The sequence below is a fragment of the Ranitomeya imitator genome, chromosome 4, assembly GCF_032444005.1.
Source record: "Ranitomeya imitator isolate aRanImi1 chromosome 4, aRanImi1.pri, whole genome shotgun sequence".
Lineage (NCBI taxonomy): Eukaryota > Metazoa > Chordata > Amphibia > Anura > Dendrobatidae > Ranitomeya > Ranitomeya imitator.
Genome location: NC_091285.1, coordinates 40,920,203 through 40,937,175, shown reverse-complemented (window position 1 = coordinate 40,937,175; position 16,973 = coordinate 40,920,203). Strand labels below are relative to the sequence as shown.

The following is a 16,973-nucleotide window of genomic DNA, read 5'->3' as shown; positions in this document are numbered from 1 at the left end:
GTGCACTTCAAAATTCTGCCATATATCCTTACTGTCTCTACATGGTCTCAGACCATCTGACTATGCTTCTGTCTCACCCTCCTGTACTCTACATACCTGCTCAGATCGATGGGTGAGCTGCAGCAAGTCCAGGGACTGCTCTGGACTGACACCGGGCCAAGCCTAGCCTTGCCACTAGAGGCTCTATCAAAAACCAGATAGTTGCTTAGTCATGACCCTGAAGGGTAAGCCTTGCTCATGATGCAGTGGGTCCACACCCATCTTGGTCACAGTAAGCTCAGGACATGGACTCCGCTGACAAATCAGGATCCAGTGACTCCAAATCTCTTGTACAAATCTTGTACAAGGAGGCCCGTTTTCAACGTGAGCATCAAGAGTAAAACCTGCTGATGCAGGCAATCTGTCCCCCGTCTCATCTGTGACAGGTCATCCTTCCTCCAGACTATTGACTACTCCTGAGGATCCGCCTCTGGTTCCAGTTTCTAGTGGTGCAGCTAAGCTCCAGCTTCCAGTTGCCTCCCGCTTTGATGGACCCCGAGGAGAACTGTGACTTTATTAACAAGTGTCTAATCCTCTTCACTTTCCACCCCTATCTCTTTTCTTCAGACCAAGATTGCATTCATGGTTTCTGTGTTGTTTGGGCATACCCCATTTGGGAGCATGATGGTCCCAAGAACCGTGGTATAAGGAATTTGAAGGAGATGTTCTGAACAGTATTCAAGGAACAAGGATGCACATTGTCTGCTGCCTTATCCCTGCTATCTCCAAGACAGGGCATGCGCACCATGGCTCAGTATGATTTACGTTTCCGTACTATGGTGGCGGAATTGACCTACAAGGAAGAAGCCCTGGTGTCAATCTTTTGCCGGGGACGGTCTGGTCATATTAGGGATGAGATGACAGGCAGAGATTTGCTTTCCTCTCTGGATGCCCTTATACACCTGTCTAGTAGGACTGATCTCAATTTCCATGAACAAGCTCTGGAACAAGCACAAGTATGTATAAGTATGTATAGAGACAATGTGTGCATGTACTGCAGAAGCCAGGGACATAAATGTTCATCAATGCCCAGTGAGACCCAGAGGCCTTCAGCGTCTTGGGATAATCGGAGAGATGACCCTGTATTTGAAAGCTAGCTCTACGAAACTTTGGGTCTGGAAAGAGAGGTCTCTCTTCACAGCAGCACATTTAGACTCTGGCTCTGCTGCCAACTTCATCCATCTGGACATGGTTCTTCAGCTTCAGCTTCCTACAGCTTGATTTTCCCCTAGCTACTGTCTCCATTGACAGACAACCTCAGGCAGAGACTATTCGTCATATCCGACTGCCAGTGACCCTGCAGATTGAAACCCAGCATTCCCGAAAGAATCTCTTTCTATGTGCTATCTAGATCTGTAAACTCTGTTCTCCTGGGTCCCATGGTTTCATCTACAGGTGCCGTTTGTTGACTGGTCCACTGCTCTGGTGCTTCAATGGGGACCATCATGTTCTACCAACTGCCATGCCAAGGTCTTGACCAAAACTTCTACAGTGTGACATCCTTTGAGATATGTGTAGACAGCTATTAAGTCTGCCATACCTTCAGACCTGCCTTTCATGCCTGAAGGTACCGTCACACTCAGCAACTTTGCAACGAGAACGACAACGATCCGTGACGTTGCAGCATCCTGGATAGCGATCTCGTTGTGTTTGACATGCAGCAGCGATCTGGATCCTGCTGTGCCATCGCTGGTCGGAGCTAGAAGTCCAGAACTTTATTTCGTCATCAGGTCGTTGTGTATCGTCATGTTTGACATCAAAAACAACGATGCCAGCAACGTTTTACATGGAGCTAACAACCAGCGAGAACGATAAGTGAGTCGCCGTTACGTCACTGGATCGCTCCTGCATCGTTCTGGAGCTGCTGTGTTTGACGTCTGTACAGCGACCTAAACAGCGACGCTCCAGGGATCTAGTTTAGGTCGGCTCGTTGTCTATATCGCTGCAGCGTCGCTGAGTGTGACGGTGCCTTGAGACTAGTCTCTTATCTTAATCTGCATCTGATTCAGCACATCTTTAACTCAGTTAAGATTATTGAAGCGGCTCCTGATCTTGTAAATGACATCTCTCTGGATAAGATCTTTGCTTTGACTAGGAAGAGCAGAATTCTTTCCTGGGGTCACAAATCCAAGCAGGCCAAGAACATTCAGGACTTTGTAACCGCCTCTCCAGAGTGTAAGTGCCCCAGGAATAAACCTAGTGAAAATATCTGCACCCTTATCATTCTTGGAAGGTTTCCTCTGCGGTGTAGCATAAAAAGGGGGGACATAAGGGAGGTACTGTCATAGAATCATAGAATGGTAGAGTTGGAAGGGACCACCAGGGTCATCTGGTCCAATCCCTTGCTCAATGCAGGATTCACTAAATCATCCCAGACAGATGTCTGTCCAGCCTCTGTTTGAAGACTTCCATTGAAGGAGAACTCACCACCTCTCGTGGCAGCCTGTTCCACTCATTGATCACCCTCACTGTCAAAAAGTTTTTTTCTAATATCTCATCTGTGTCTCCTCTCATTCAGTTTCATCCCATTGCTCCTAGTCTTTCCTTGTGCAAATGAGAATAAAGCTGATCCTTCTACAGTGTGACAGCCCTTCAGATGTGTGTAGACAGCTATTAAGTCTCCCAGTCTTCTCTTTTGCAAGATAAACATTCCCAGATCTGCTAACTGTTCCTCATAGGACATTATTTGCAGACCGGTCATCATTATGGTCGCTCTTCATTGATCTAGCTCCAGTTTGTTCTTGTCTTTTAAAATGTTGTGCCAAGAACTGGACAAAGTATTCCAGATGAGGTCTGACCAAAGAGGTCTGACCAATGAGGAGTAGAGGGGAATAATAACTTCACGTGATCTAGACTGTAGCATCTGTTAATGCAATTGTGTTTGGCTTTTTTGCTGCTGCATCGCACTGTTTCCTTATGTTCAGTCTATTTCTCCCATTCTGTATATGCTTTTCTCATTTTTGCTGCTCTTCTTTCCCCTGTGTCAGGCCGAGTCCTGATGTAGCACTTCCAAACTCTGATGCTTATTCCTGCTGTCACCACATGGCTATAGGGAGGCGAGGCTAGATCCTGCAGTAATGTAGCCCTGCTGTGTGCTGCAGTGTTTGTATTCCCCAGCATATCCCCTGCCAGGCAAGGGATATATTTGGGAGCTACTTCCTCCTCACCTTTGCCTGAGCATAGGTTCCTAGTTGTAGTCTGTCTCTAGGTATCCACGTTGTTGCATGTTTGATTTGACTCTCCTGTTAGCAGCCTGGCTAGTTTTCCCCCAATCAGTCTGATCTCTCCGCAACTGACTCGAGCAAGGTACTCTGACCCTGTGCTGCTAATTTAGTCACTGCCCTCTGGGGTAAGGCCAACCTGTGGCGCAGTGAGCCTACACCCACTTCTGTCACATAAAATGATATCTGTGATGATGATCCATTGTCTTATTCGAGGATAATCCACATTTTTCTTAATATGTAAATTAGGTAAATTAGCTGTTAAGATTTATGGGCCATACATAAATTTCCCTGAGAATCTGCCTCCACAGTTTATTACACATAAAAAGGGGTATTAAAAGAGTGAGACATGTAATGATTGACAGTCTACTCTTCTGATCTACATGTCTTACACTGGTAATGCTTGGGGAAACAAAAGTGTGAGGGAAAAGTAAGAGGAGAAGTGTGAGGCAACAGTATTGCAGGGCAGTGTGACAGGACAGTATAGGGGAAAAATGTGTAAGGGAACAGTATGGTAGGAGAAATGTGTGAGGGGACAGTATGGCGGGAGAAATGTGTGAGGAAACAGTATGGAAGGAGAAATCTGTGAGGGAACAGATCTTTTGTGAAATCTTATGGTCAACAATGACCTCTCTCTGGCTTGTTAAGTGTGAGCTCTTATGATTAGTGGGGTTCTTTCTCTCATCTTCCTCATGTATATTTTTTGAACAATTAAAAGCTTTCCTGTATTGAGATTTATTGTGAATTTCTTCGCCGCAAATCAAATTTGGGGGAAAATTGAGCAAATTCGAATGGAAAAGATCTGCTCATCTCTACTGTGAATGTTTATTTTTGCACACCTGTTTTACCAGTCCAATTTGACAAGCTTTCAAGCTTATACTGTAACCGGCTGCCACATTTTGCTTTCTGTACATGTACACAGTGGCATAACTAATGACGTATGGGCCCCAAAGCAAAATTTGGAGCTGGGTTCCCCACTGCCAGGATGTAACTCAGATGCGCGGGCTCCAGTGACTTTGATAGAGTCTGTGTTAGCCCATAACAAATAACACAGATAAAATATATAAATCTGACAGAAAAATAACAAAATAATTTAAGTTATACTTCTAACTTATACAGTCATGTATTTAGCGATTAAGAAATATTATTCCCATATTATTACTGAACAAAGTACACTATGCTAACACCAATATTATTTCTATACAATGACAAAATGTGTCTCCGCACTATGACTATATATTACGAACACAGGGCAGCATGGTGGCTCAGTGGTTAGTATCGCAGTGCAGGGCTTCTGGGTTCAAATCCCTCCAAGCACAACAGTTGGAAAAAGTTTGTTTTTTCTCCCCATGTTTGCAAGGGTTTCCTCTGGGTTCTCCGGTTTTCTCCCACACATCAAAGACATACTGATCAGAAATTTAGATTGTGAGCCCCAATAGGGACAGTGGCTGCCATGATGATGTCTGTAAAGTGCTGTGTAATTAGTGGTGCTATATAAGTGATTAAAATAATAATAAAAAAATCATGTCCGAATATAACCACCATCCTGTTATTTAACAAAACCCACTATAGCTAGACTAATATACCAATAATGCCACCACACCATGACCATATATTACCATCATACCGATCATTACTAAACATCACTGTACGAACACTAATATTACCCGCATATGGAGTGCCCGTTAGGACCATGGGATACTCGGTACCAGGTCGGCACAGTTCTTGAAGGGGTGGTCACAGTGGCAGTGACCCGGTCGGTAGCCCTGGGCGTCCAGTTAAAGGGTATGAATGGAAATGGAAATAAAGTCTAATGTAGTAATTTTCGTGACGCCACCTGTGGTACTTGGCCCGAGATGGCCGACGCTACTTAAAGGGATCCTCTGTGGCCGATGGTAATGCAGCTTAGATGGTTTTGCTCCCCACAAGTGGAGCGGAGGCCCCAGGGCTACCAGGACAGTCTATGAGGGGTTGTTGATGTTGGGGTGCAGGAAAAAATTGGAGGACACAGGATTTCCTGTTCATTTACCTTTCACTGGTGAAATTGCAGTCCAGGGCACAGGTTACAGGTGATCTTTTAAATCCGGGTAGCCTGGAAGCGGTTCAGAATCCCCCTAGCCAGGTGGGTTTGGAAGCCTTACTTTCTGCGATGAATTCTGGGTTCCTGATGCTTGTAGTTCTCCTCAAGTCTTTCTCTCAATCTGTCCCTTAGGTGGAACACTACCCGCATGGCAGGCAGTTCAAGCCTTTTTACAGGTGTCCCTCTCTCGTGGTGACTCCGTCCTCTAATCTGTGGCTGTGCCTTCGGGTGCAAGTTGTGGCCAGGAGACCTGCAATCTCCTGCCCTCCAGTCTCTGCTGTGGAGCATACAGTTCCCACACAAACTCGAACCAGGTGCCTGGTTTCTTGCACTTAATCCTGGGAGTGAGCTCAATCGCAGCTCCACTCCCAGTTTCTCTCTCCTCTTGCTTCCTCTCTCTTCACTGTCTCTCACAGACTGAACTCTGTCTCCTCCTCTAGACCAGAACATATAGGGAAGAAACTGGGTCTAGAGCTCCCCCTTATGGCCTGGAGTCAGGAAAGTGTTGTATGTAAGTGTTACCTGCTAAAGGAATTCCTTCTCGCTTCCAGGCATGGCACCATCCTCCCTGGGAGGCAGGCAATGCCACTGTGACAACCGGATTCCTGGGGTGTCACACATACAATGACTATATAGTGGAAAATATCAGTATAAACAGTACAAATAACACCAGAGACCCACTTGTTATGTCTCCTATGGAAAAAATTAGTTTTCTCTTTTCTTTTTCATCTTCTATCTTCCCCTGTCCATTTGAAGACATGTTTAAAGGTGAGTTAAAAGATTCCGGGATCATCTATATAGAGTATACCTCGTCCTGGTTGAAAGAACAGATAGCTTGGTTAAAAGATGTTAACTAAGTTCCCCACGATTATTACATGTATTAATGCAAATTGTCTATTCAGAGAGAAAGGGGACTAGAACTCTAGTGCCACCTATTGGAAGTAGCAATCCTAACAGTCAATGTCAACCCTTTAACGAGCCTTGCTACATGACTTAGGATAAAAGCCAAACCAGAATCTCAGTTTGCAGACACTGTGTTTTGGGGCTTTAAGTCTCCTCATCTCAGCATGCTTAATATGTCACTCTCCACAAGGGGAAACGGTACTTCTTGGATGCCAGTGAGACGCCTCTCACACAGTCAAACCAGATCTCACACATTGTACTGATGAGGGGCAATACCCCAAAACACATTGTCTGTAAATTGAGATTCTGGTTTGGCTTTTATCCTAAGTCATGTGACAAGGCTCATCAAAGGGTCAATATTGACTGTTAGGATTGCTACTTTCAATAGGTGGCACCAAAGTTCTAGTCCTCTTCCTCTCTGAAGAGACAATTTGCATATTTCCCGCATTGTGGCTTTAAGTATCCTCCTCTCGTCATGCTTAACATGTCACTCTCCACAAGGAGAGACGGTACTTCTTGAATCCCAGTCAGACGCCTCTCACACAGCCAAATCAGATTTCACACTTTGCACTGATGAGGGGCAATACCCCGAAACACAGTGTCTGCAGATTGAGATTCTATTTTGGCTTTAATCCTAAATCATGTGACAAAGCTCGTTAAAGGGTCGGCATTGACTGTTAGGATTGCTACTTCCAATAGGTGGCACTAGAGTTCTAGTCCTCTTCCTCTCTTGGCTTTAAGTCTCCTCATCTCGGCATGCTTAACATGTCACTCTCCGCAAGGAGAAACGGTACTTTTTGATCCTGATTGCATGTATTAAAAAAAGTAGAATTTATACATTCACTTATTGAAGTGTGCTGCCGCATGCTATTTTATTCCATTATCATTTTTGCAGCCACGACTCATCTCTGCAAAATGTAACACACTGACATTAGAATTGTCCCCATTGTGAAACCCATTCAATCGTGTTGTCCACCTATTACACCTACACAGGTGTAGCATTCGTCTTTGTGGCGCCAATATAGTAGTAATATTCCCATTTGTGGTCCCATGCACTAAATATCTTTCCCTATTTGGCCCTCATAAATGATGCCCCCCTACATTATTAATCTTCTCCTATGTGACCATATATATTAATCCCACCCTATGTTGCTACCATGGAGTAAAATTGCCCCCTATGTGGTCTCCATACAGTATTAGTGTCCTCTAATGTGACCCTATAAACTAATGTCCGGTTATGTGGCTGCCATACAGTAGTTATGCTTTCTTATTAGCCTCTATAAATTAATATTGTCCTCTTATGTGTCCTCCATCTAGAAGTAATGCTCCCATTGTGCCACCACGGTCTGCCCCTACAGTGATCATCACGCTAGTATTAAAAATGTAAGTGCAGGTGTCACGATTCCAACCCTTAATGTGTCTGGGATGCAGTTACTGACAGCTCAGCTGGGCAATCTGGTGCAGGGGCGTCCTGAAGCTGTCAGTACTTTGATTGACAGCTCAGTCATCCAGACTGGTGCACGGGTGTGCTGAACTGTCTATGTATTGATTGACAGCTCAGCCAGCCAATCTCAAACTGGGAGGTTCTGGGCTGCCTTCAGATGTTCCCTGTTCTAGGTAACTGCCCAGTTACTTAGCTGAACTGTCAGTCCCAAACCTCTGCCAGACATATATTCAGCTCTGTGTAGTTTGTCTCTCTGTGCCTTGTGTTTTGCTCTTGGATTTTTTGCTGTCTGATCTTGGGACCTCATTCTGACCACCCATTTTTCCTGTTCCCTTTGCTCTGATCTGCTTTCCTCTTGGTAGTGTGACCTCGGACCATTACCTGACTATGCCTTTGTCTCTTCATCTATTTATGACATACCCTCCTGGCTTTTGGTCTAGGACGCCTTGACTACCCCGACTCTTGGCTTGTCCACGAAAAGTGACAGAATCAAAGCGGGGAAGGGAGCCAGTGGCTCTATACTCCACAATAGTTTTGCTCAATAATCCACAATGGTTAAAATAGTGCTGGCCCTGGAGGGTCTATCACCTGTGACTGAAATCAGTAAGCACCTATGTAAATCTATCTACTGAACATTTTTATTTCCTTTGAATAGTGATGTACAAAATGTATGGTAAAAGTGGCAATGGCTATAGACCAAGGCAATATGAGGCTTTGAAGCAAATATATACTTTTTTAATTAATTGAACCTAGCAAGTTTGAATATCAGATGTTTTGATCATTCTACCTAGGACATATTACCCGCCTGACCCTGCTCTGATATGGGCATATTTTAAAAAATTAGTTTCAGATTTGAATTATCTTAATCTTCAGAAAAATGCAATAAGAACCAAATTGATTCGTCATTGACACAAATTAAAAATGACCCAAATAGACATTTATTATGCTTTCTTTCCAGACCCTGAAGCATAATAAATGTAGGGGAGGAGTTTTAAAACAATAACGATTATCCTCACCTATCTTAGACCTGCTTCTCAGCACTGTTCCTTCACTGGTCCTCTGATCTTCTCTGAATTTTCTGGTCTCCAGTTTTCAGATCTTTTGGCCTCCGGATATTCTGGCCTCCAGTCTACGGATCTTCCTGTTCTCACAGACCACATTAGGCCTAGTCAGTGACATGAGGCTTAATTGGGCCTCAGACAGATGTGATTTCTAATGAATACTTGAAGATCCAAAGCAACAACTCCTTCTGGCCCAAAAAATAATTCGGCACAAGACAGCAATATGGCCGCTATTTTACTGGAGAGGAGTGAACTGAATCATGAAAGATTCAAATTTTGGAAAATCCAATTTTTTGGTGTGAAATTCGTAACAAATTTGATTAGTTACTAAATAAATTCAATTAACTCTATCATTGACCACCACCATCAGTCTGCCACAATGAAACTATGAAGGCTACAATATCCGCATAATCATTGATAGCCATAATAAAAGCCACATCACCACCACAATGGTGCCAATGTGCTTCCCTAATGTCCTCATTGCTTTATTAAATGGTTGAGTTATTATTGATTTCTTGTTTGGCTATATAGTGGAGTTTTCCCTCATAACACATTTTTGGCATCAGATATCAAATGATTAAATCTAATATGGGAGAATTCAAAAATTACATCATAATGATCTTTAATATGGCAGTTACAGAAGAAGAAGTAAGCAGGCTCCTTGCATCTTCGCGCCCGACCACTTGCACCAGTGACCCCATTCCGTCACATCTCCTCCAGTCCCTTTCCCCGGCTATCACCTCTCACCTAACAAAAATATTCAACCTTTCCCTCACTTCCGGTATTTTTCCCTCCTCATTTAAGCATGCCATCATACATCCATTACTTAAAAAACCATCCCTCGATCAAAACTGTGCCGCTAATTATAGACCTGTCTCTAATCTTCCCTTCATCTCTAAACTCCTCGAACGCCTGGTCCACTCCCGTCTTACCCGCTATCTCTCAGATAACTCTCTTCTCGACCCTCTTCAATCTGGCTTCCGCTCTTTACACTCTACTGAAACTGCCCTCATTAAAGTCTCTAATGACCTACTAACAGCTAAATCTAATGGTCACTACTCCATGCTAATTCTCTTGGATCTCTCTGCAGCATTTGACACTGTGGATCATCAGCTCCTCCTCACTATGCTCCGCTCCATCGGCCTCAAGGACACCGTTCTCTCCTGGTTCTCCTCCTATCTCTCTGACCGATCCTTCACTGTATGTTTTGCTGGTTCCTCCTCCTCTCACCTTCCCCTTACTGTTGGGGTTCCTCAAGGATCAGTCCTAGGCCCCCTACTCTTCTCGTTGTATACTGCCCCTATTGGACAAACAATCAGTAGATTTGGTTTCCAGTACCATCTCTATGCTGACGACACCCAATTATACACTTCTGCTCCCGATATCACACCGACCTTTTTAGAAAACACCAGTGATTGTCTTACCGCTGTCTCTAACATCATGTCCTCCCTCTATCTGAAACTAAACCTGTCAAAAACTGAACTCCTCGTGTTCTCTCCCTCTACTAACCTACCTTTGCCTGATATTGCCATCTCCGTGTGCGGTTCCACCATTACTCCAAAGCAACATGCCCGCTGCCTTGGGGTCATCCTTGATTCTGACCTTTCATTCACCCCCTACATCCGATCACTGGCTCGCTCTTCTTACCTGCATCTCAAAAACATTTCTAGAATTCGCCCTTTTCTTAATTTCGACTCTGCAAAAACTCTGACTGTTTCACTTATTCATTCTCGTCTGGACTATTGTAACTCTCTACTAATCGGTCTCCCTCTTGCAAAACTCTCCCCGCTCCAATCTGTCCTGAATGCTGCAGCCAGGATCATATTCCTCACCAACCGTTACACCGATGCCTCTACCCTGTGCCAGTCATTACACTGGCTACCCATCCACTCCAGAATCCAGTACAAAACTACTACCCTCATCCACAAAGCACTCCATGGCTCAGCACCACCCTACATCTCCTCCCTGGTATCAGTCTACCACCCTACCCGTGCCCTCCGCTCCGCTAATGACCTCAGGTTAGCATCCTCAATAATCAGAACCTCCCACTCCCGTCTCCAAGACTTTACACGTGCTGCGCCGATTCTGTGGAATGCACTACCTAGGTTAATACGATTAATCCCCAATCCCCACAGTTTTAAGCGTGCCCTAAAAACTCATTTGTTCAGACTGGCCTACCGCCTCAATGCATTAACCTAACGATCCCTGTGTGGCCTATTTATAATTAAAAAAAAAAAAATAAAAAAAAAGGTTCCTCGCATCATGTTCTCATACACTTTATGCAGTATTAGCCCTCTGTGTCTGTACTGTTACATACTTAGGCAGGTAACTGGTTCATGCAGCTTTACATGAACACCTGAGCCTTACACTATAGCTGGTCCGAATAACTAAAGCAATTGTTACCATCCACCTCTCGTGTCTCCCCTTTTCCCCATAGTTTGTAAGCTTGCGAGCAGGGCCCTCACTCCTCCTGGTATCTGTTTTGAACTGTATTTCTGTTATGCTGTAATGTTTATTGTCTGTACAAGTCCCCTCTATAATTTGTAAAGCGCTGCGGAATATGTTGGCGCTATATAAATAAAATTATTATTATTATTATTATTATTTTCTTGGAAAAAATGTTGTTTCTTCATCAAATATTGTGTAGATCAGCAATGACTGTTCCATATCAGATGGGATAAACTCTGGATGTTTGAGGACTTTGACTTTGTTACAGGACATATACAGTATTTAGGAGGGTGTCACCATCTTCCTTTCTTCCTTTCATCCAAAATCTCACAGGTCTTTGTTCACACCAAGTATGTTGAAAATAAATTAATTGCTGTGTAAGTGTACATTGCCTGCATTACATGGATTAATGAGATTATCACACTCAAGAAGCTTGTTGCTTTTGCTCCATGCAGTGATGTACAATGGGCTACTGGTCCAAAAGCAATAGGGGGTATGTCATTAGTTTAGTTAAGATTAGATAAGATGTTTAACCTTAAGGTACGGTCACACTCAGCAACTTTGCAAAGAGAACGACAACAATCCGTGACGTTGCAGAGTCCTGGATAGCGATCTCGTTGTGTTTGACACGCAGCAGCGATCTCGATCCCGCTGTGCCATCGCTGGTCGGAGCTAGAAGTCCAGAACTTTATTTCGTCACCAGGTCGGCGTGTATCGTTATGTTTGACTTCAAAAGCAACGATGCCAGCAACGAGCATAGGGCCCCTAGATGTGTGTCGAATTGGTACACTCCGGCTGTTTGACATGGAGCTAACAACCAGCGAGAACGATAAGTGAGTCACCGTTACGTCACTGGATCGCTCCTGCATCGTTCTGGAGCTGCTGTGTTTGACGTCTCTACAGCGACCTAAACAGCGACGCTCCAGCGATCTAGTTTAGGTCGGCTCGTTGTCTATATCGCTGCAGCGTCGCTGAGTGTGACGGTACCTTTAGACTTCTTGAGAAGAGCCCCACCAAGAGACAGGCTAAACAAATTGACTTGAGATCACGAAATTGCTGTAATTCTGTAGAGAGGAAACCTGGGGAATACTGTTGTATTTCAATTAGAAAAAGCCATAATATTCTTTAAGCACTTGAGAAATGCATTCATGGATGTAGCTGAACAGTAAAAAGTACAACTGCCCCCTTTGACCCCATGCACATTAGGCCCCATACCAGGTACGGACTGGGGCTGAAATTCAGCCCTGGCATTTGAAATCACCCAGGCCCATGCTGTCCCCGTCCCCATGAACCAGATGGGATATATTACTAATATTACCCTGGATGGAGGAAAGGGAGATTTTCTACAAGATCAATATTGCTAATGATACTTGTGGCCTGCTGGGGTAAGAGACGGAGTCAGCAACATTGTGCTCCATCACAATTCTTAACAGTATGGGTGTCTTGAGAACACCAATTCTGTTAACAATGTAGCAGACAAGGCAGCCCATGACCAGACAGGCCCTTCTGGCATTTGCCAGAATTGCCAGATGGCCAGTCCGGCTCTGCCCCATACACATTAGTGCTTCCACACACATTAGAACAGGGGTCTCAAACTGTATTCCTCAACGGCTGCAAACCATACATGTTTTCAAGATTTCCTTAGCATTGCACAAGGTGCTGTAATCATTATGTGTGCAGGTGATTAAATTATCACCTGTGCAGTACAAGGAAATCCTGAAAACATGACCTGTTTGCAGCCCTAGAGGAATGCAGTTTGAGACCTCTGCATTAGATAGTTGTAAGTCGAACATTTGTTTGCTGGAACACTCGGCTGAAGGTTCAAGTGTTTTTAAAGGGGAGAAATTAAAGCTGGCCATACACGTTAGATTTATGTCGGCCAAACCCACCAATGTCGACGGGTTGGCAGACTGTGTAATATGGGGGCGCCGGCCAACTGATGGTCCTAAGAGATGTCCATCACACATGTCCGATTGTGCACTTAGATATGCCATCGGCTGACGTAATTCAGCAGCTTTATTATAGAGAACACAAGAGTGCTCAACTGAGCGCTCTCATTTCGGAGGATTCGGCTGAGACAGCTGTTGGCTAAACGATTTTTCGGCCTAAAGCCATTTAAAGTATGCCAGCTTAACTAAAGGGTTCTGGTTGACCTTTATCTCCCTTGACATCATTTGTTGGAGGGGAGAGTTAGAAGGTCCCTATGCACATTGGTTGTCATCTGACCTCCCCCAACACTGGCTGACTTTAGTCTTAAATGTATGGGGGGCAGTGGACTTGACAAATTCCACCAATTTCAACAGGAAAAGATGACCATCTAATATGAAAGAGGACCTGGCTCTCACATGTTGGATTGCTCTAAACTGAGTGTGCATATATAGGGGATGGGGGATCTAACAAGAGTGCTTTTAAAGCACCTTTTAATAAGTTGTCGGGGATTTTTAAAAAGTTATCCAACATCTGAAATTGTTCTAAAATAATTAATGACCGTTACTTACCTGTTTAATTCCCTTCTTTCTAGCACCACCGCTCCAGTGATCCTTGCCAGTCCTGCACCGATAACATCACACCCATCGATCACGTGATTGCCCAGTGAGAGAGACGTTGCAAGGCCGGATCCTTTTCTCCACCCTACATCATTTATTGTGGGAAAGTCAAGTGGTCTTCATACACACATTAGACATTTGGCCAATCCTACTGAAACTGAAAGGTTTGAACTGTTTTTATTCAATGTGTATAGAAGCCTTTATGACACTGGACAATTATTTGGAACTAGCATTTCTAGGAACAATTATTTCCCAATTATCACCTGTTTTAACAGGCTGCCAATCATCTGACACATGAGAAAAATGCTCTTCCATCTGGTGAAAATAATATTAAGCTTGCTTAAAAATAAAGCTTAAAATTAATTTCACCAGTTGGAAGAGCGTTTTTCTCATTCTGCAAGTGATTGGCAGCTTGTTTCAACAGGTGATAATTGGGAAATGACAATTATCGCCTGTTTAAACAGGCTGCCAATCACCTGAAGAATAAGAAAAATGCTCTTCCATCTGGTGAAATTAATTTTAAGATTGCATAAAAATCAAGCTTAAAATTAATTTCACCAGATGGAAGAGCGTTTTTCTCATTCTTCAGATGATTGGCAGCCTGTTTAAACAGGCGATAATTGGTAAATGACCATTTTCGCTTGTTTTAGCAGGCTGCCATTCACCTGAAGAATGATAAAAATGTTCTTCCATCTGGTGACATTAATTTTAAGTTTGTTTAAAAAATCATTGATCTCTGCAGCACATCATCCTGTGTAAACAGCACATGTGCTGCCGAGAACAGTGCTATTCTATGCACACAGAGTGATTGCATTAATGGTATTCTGTGGGCATGAAGGTGTGATCAACCTGACTAAACAGAATATTGAACAATTTGCTTGCCTAGTCGACCAGTGGTCATTTAACGGTCACATTCGCTTAGTGTAAATGCACCACATGCATCCTGGACACTGGTACATTATAACTGTTGGTCAAAAACTTCCGCTTCAATCTTTGTTTTCAAGAGCAAATATTGAGCTCCGAATGTTTTCTCATTGACTTTATATGAGCAGCTTTAAAAAAAAAAATGGAGAAAACAAGAAGAATAAAGTTTATCAGTTCAATCTTTATGGCTCCATTGTCTCCCACACAGAACTCTTCTATAGTCAACTCAACATAATAATGAATGGGGTCCTTCACATACAGGAAGAGACACCTGGAAATGGCCATTGGGTTTCACTGGCTATTAAACTACAGCTTCTGCTTGTTCTTGTTATCTCTATTCATTTTTTATTGCTTCCCATAGCCCCTTTTTTGTAAGTTTCTAAAGTTCCCAACTAACTTTCAGACAGTCACAGGTATATTTCAATTACAAAAATTTCACCGTGTATAAACTTTGCAATTTGCATTGTCTTTCTTGGTTGGTCTGTGACGATTGTGGTTTTGGATGATAGCACAAATCAGGGATCCATCTCTTGACTTGCTCCATCACTTGATCTGCGCTTCTGTTGATTTAGCACATTGCGCAGTTCAATCTTCACAATCTGGCATGAAGACCAAATCTCACGATGACCAAAAATGTACAACATGGCAGAACAATTTCTCCTCCGCCTGTGGCCAACATTTGTTCTCTCCTGCCTCTTACCTTTTGAAGGTACTTTTTAATTTTGAGACACCAAGGGCCAAATTCATCAAAGCTTCTACACCAGTGGTCCCCAACCTTTCCGACCTTGAGAGCCACATTCAGCTCTGTAAGAGGGTCGTGAGCCACATCCAGCTCCTGTCCCCCTTGTAGTAGTGGCAAAAAAGCCCCCATTATGAGTATAATGATAACCAAAGCTCTTCCATACCAATCCCCCTGAAGCAGTATACCAAGATCCAGGGGTTTCCACCACACCCCACCAAATTCAGTATTCTCCCATCACGCACTCCCAACACAATCACATCCAGCTTCAAGCGCCTCCTCTGACCGGTAGTATCATGCTGTCTCCAGCGTTCCATACCAGAATTATCTCTAAACCCTCAAGACCTGTAGATGTGTACCCAGATCTGCTCTTCTGTGCAGGGCTACTCACAAAGTTTACCATTTTCAGATGAGCTCTTCATACCGGTTTACTAAATCTGGAGCTAATGCACCAAGCAGGCAGACAGCTGCGAGCCACAATTCATGGGACCACGAGCCCCATGTGGCTCCCGAGCTACAGGTTGGGGACTCTTGTTCTACACCAAGATTTTGGGATAAAAAGCTTTGAAAAGTCACAAAATTTTAGCACAATGCGAGGTTGGTCTAATTTGCCACCTATGATGTTCTTATGTCATTTTAGCTCAGCTCCAACAGAGTGGGTGGTGCCGCAGGGCATGGAAACCCCTTCTCATCAAAATCATGACAAGTGGACATGTTCCTTATGCAACAAATCTAACTCCAGTCCTGGACTGGAGTAAGATTTGTGCAAGGCGTACAAGGAGGTGTACACCACTTTTCCGGCACTCTTGATTCATTAAGTGGCATGTGCCTCTCAATGATTCATGAGTGTTTGGATCAAGCACGCCTACACATCATGACTGTCGAGAAATTACCTTAGGTGGGAAGAAAGTTTTCTCCTAACATTGAGCAATAAGCATCTTCCTCTTGAGCTTTTTGTCTTCCCCTGGATTAACACATTAGGTTGAGGGTTGAATTTGAAGGATTTATGTCTGTTTGTAAAGTGCTGCGGAATATGTTAGCACTATAGAACTAAAATGGTTATTAAATTATTATTACCTTCAACCTTAAAACCTATGAAACTATTGTGATTCGCGAAAAAATTGTCAATAACGCAGATTGCTTGGAATTCCAATTCTAGTGGAGAAAAGGAACCTGACATTGCCCATTTATCCAAACCAAAAGGCCTCGGAAGGCCAAGGACTAGTAAACTCTGAGAGATGGGAGAGCTAAGGGATTAGAATAGTAAGTAACCTGACAGCCTCACCTCAGTCACTGTGCTGGATACACTGCCAATGTGTAAAGTGCAATGAGATATTGCTCAGTTATCTGCCTGAGATTATAAAAATTCCTCTGATTAACACCTAAAAGACCAATGCAAAAATAGTGGTATCACTAAAAAAATAAAGTGACTTGCAATGTACCTTAATTCAGTGTGAGACCAAACTTTGTGATTTAATTTACCCTCTATATCAGTAGTCTGAATACTGGTCTAGTTTCTACTTTTAATCTAAGGCCAAAAAAGCAATTCTGGGCCATCATGTAAATTA

General features: G+C 43.5%; 1 long non-coding RNA gene across 1 annotated transcript in view; it reads right to left on the bottom strand.

Moving 5' to 3' along the window:
- Positions 1 to 16,705, bottom strand: part of LOC138673933 (uncharacterized) — a 67,144-nt gene extending 50,439 nt beyond the window's left edge. The window contains exons 1-2 of the long non-coding RNA XR_011320378.1: positions 16,691 to 16,705; positions 6,022 to 6,154 (exon numbers count right to left, since the gene is read on the bottom strand). This is a non-coding gene — a long non-coding RNA (uncharacterized lncRNA). The remainder of the gene's footprint in view (positions 1 to 6,021; positions 6,155 to 16,690) is intronic.
- Positions 16,706 to 16,973: the final 268 nt, after the last annotated feature.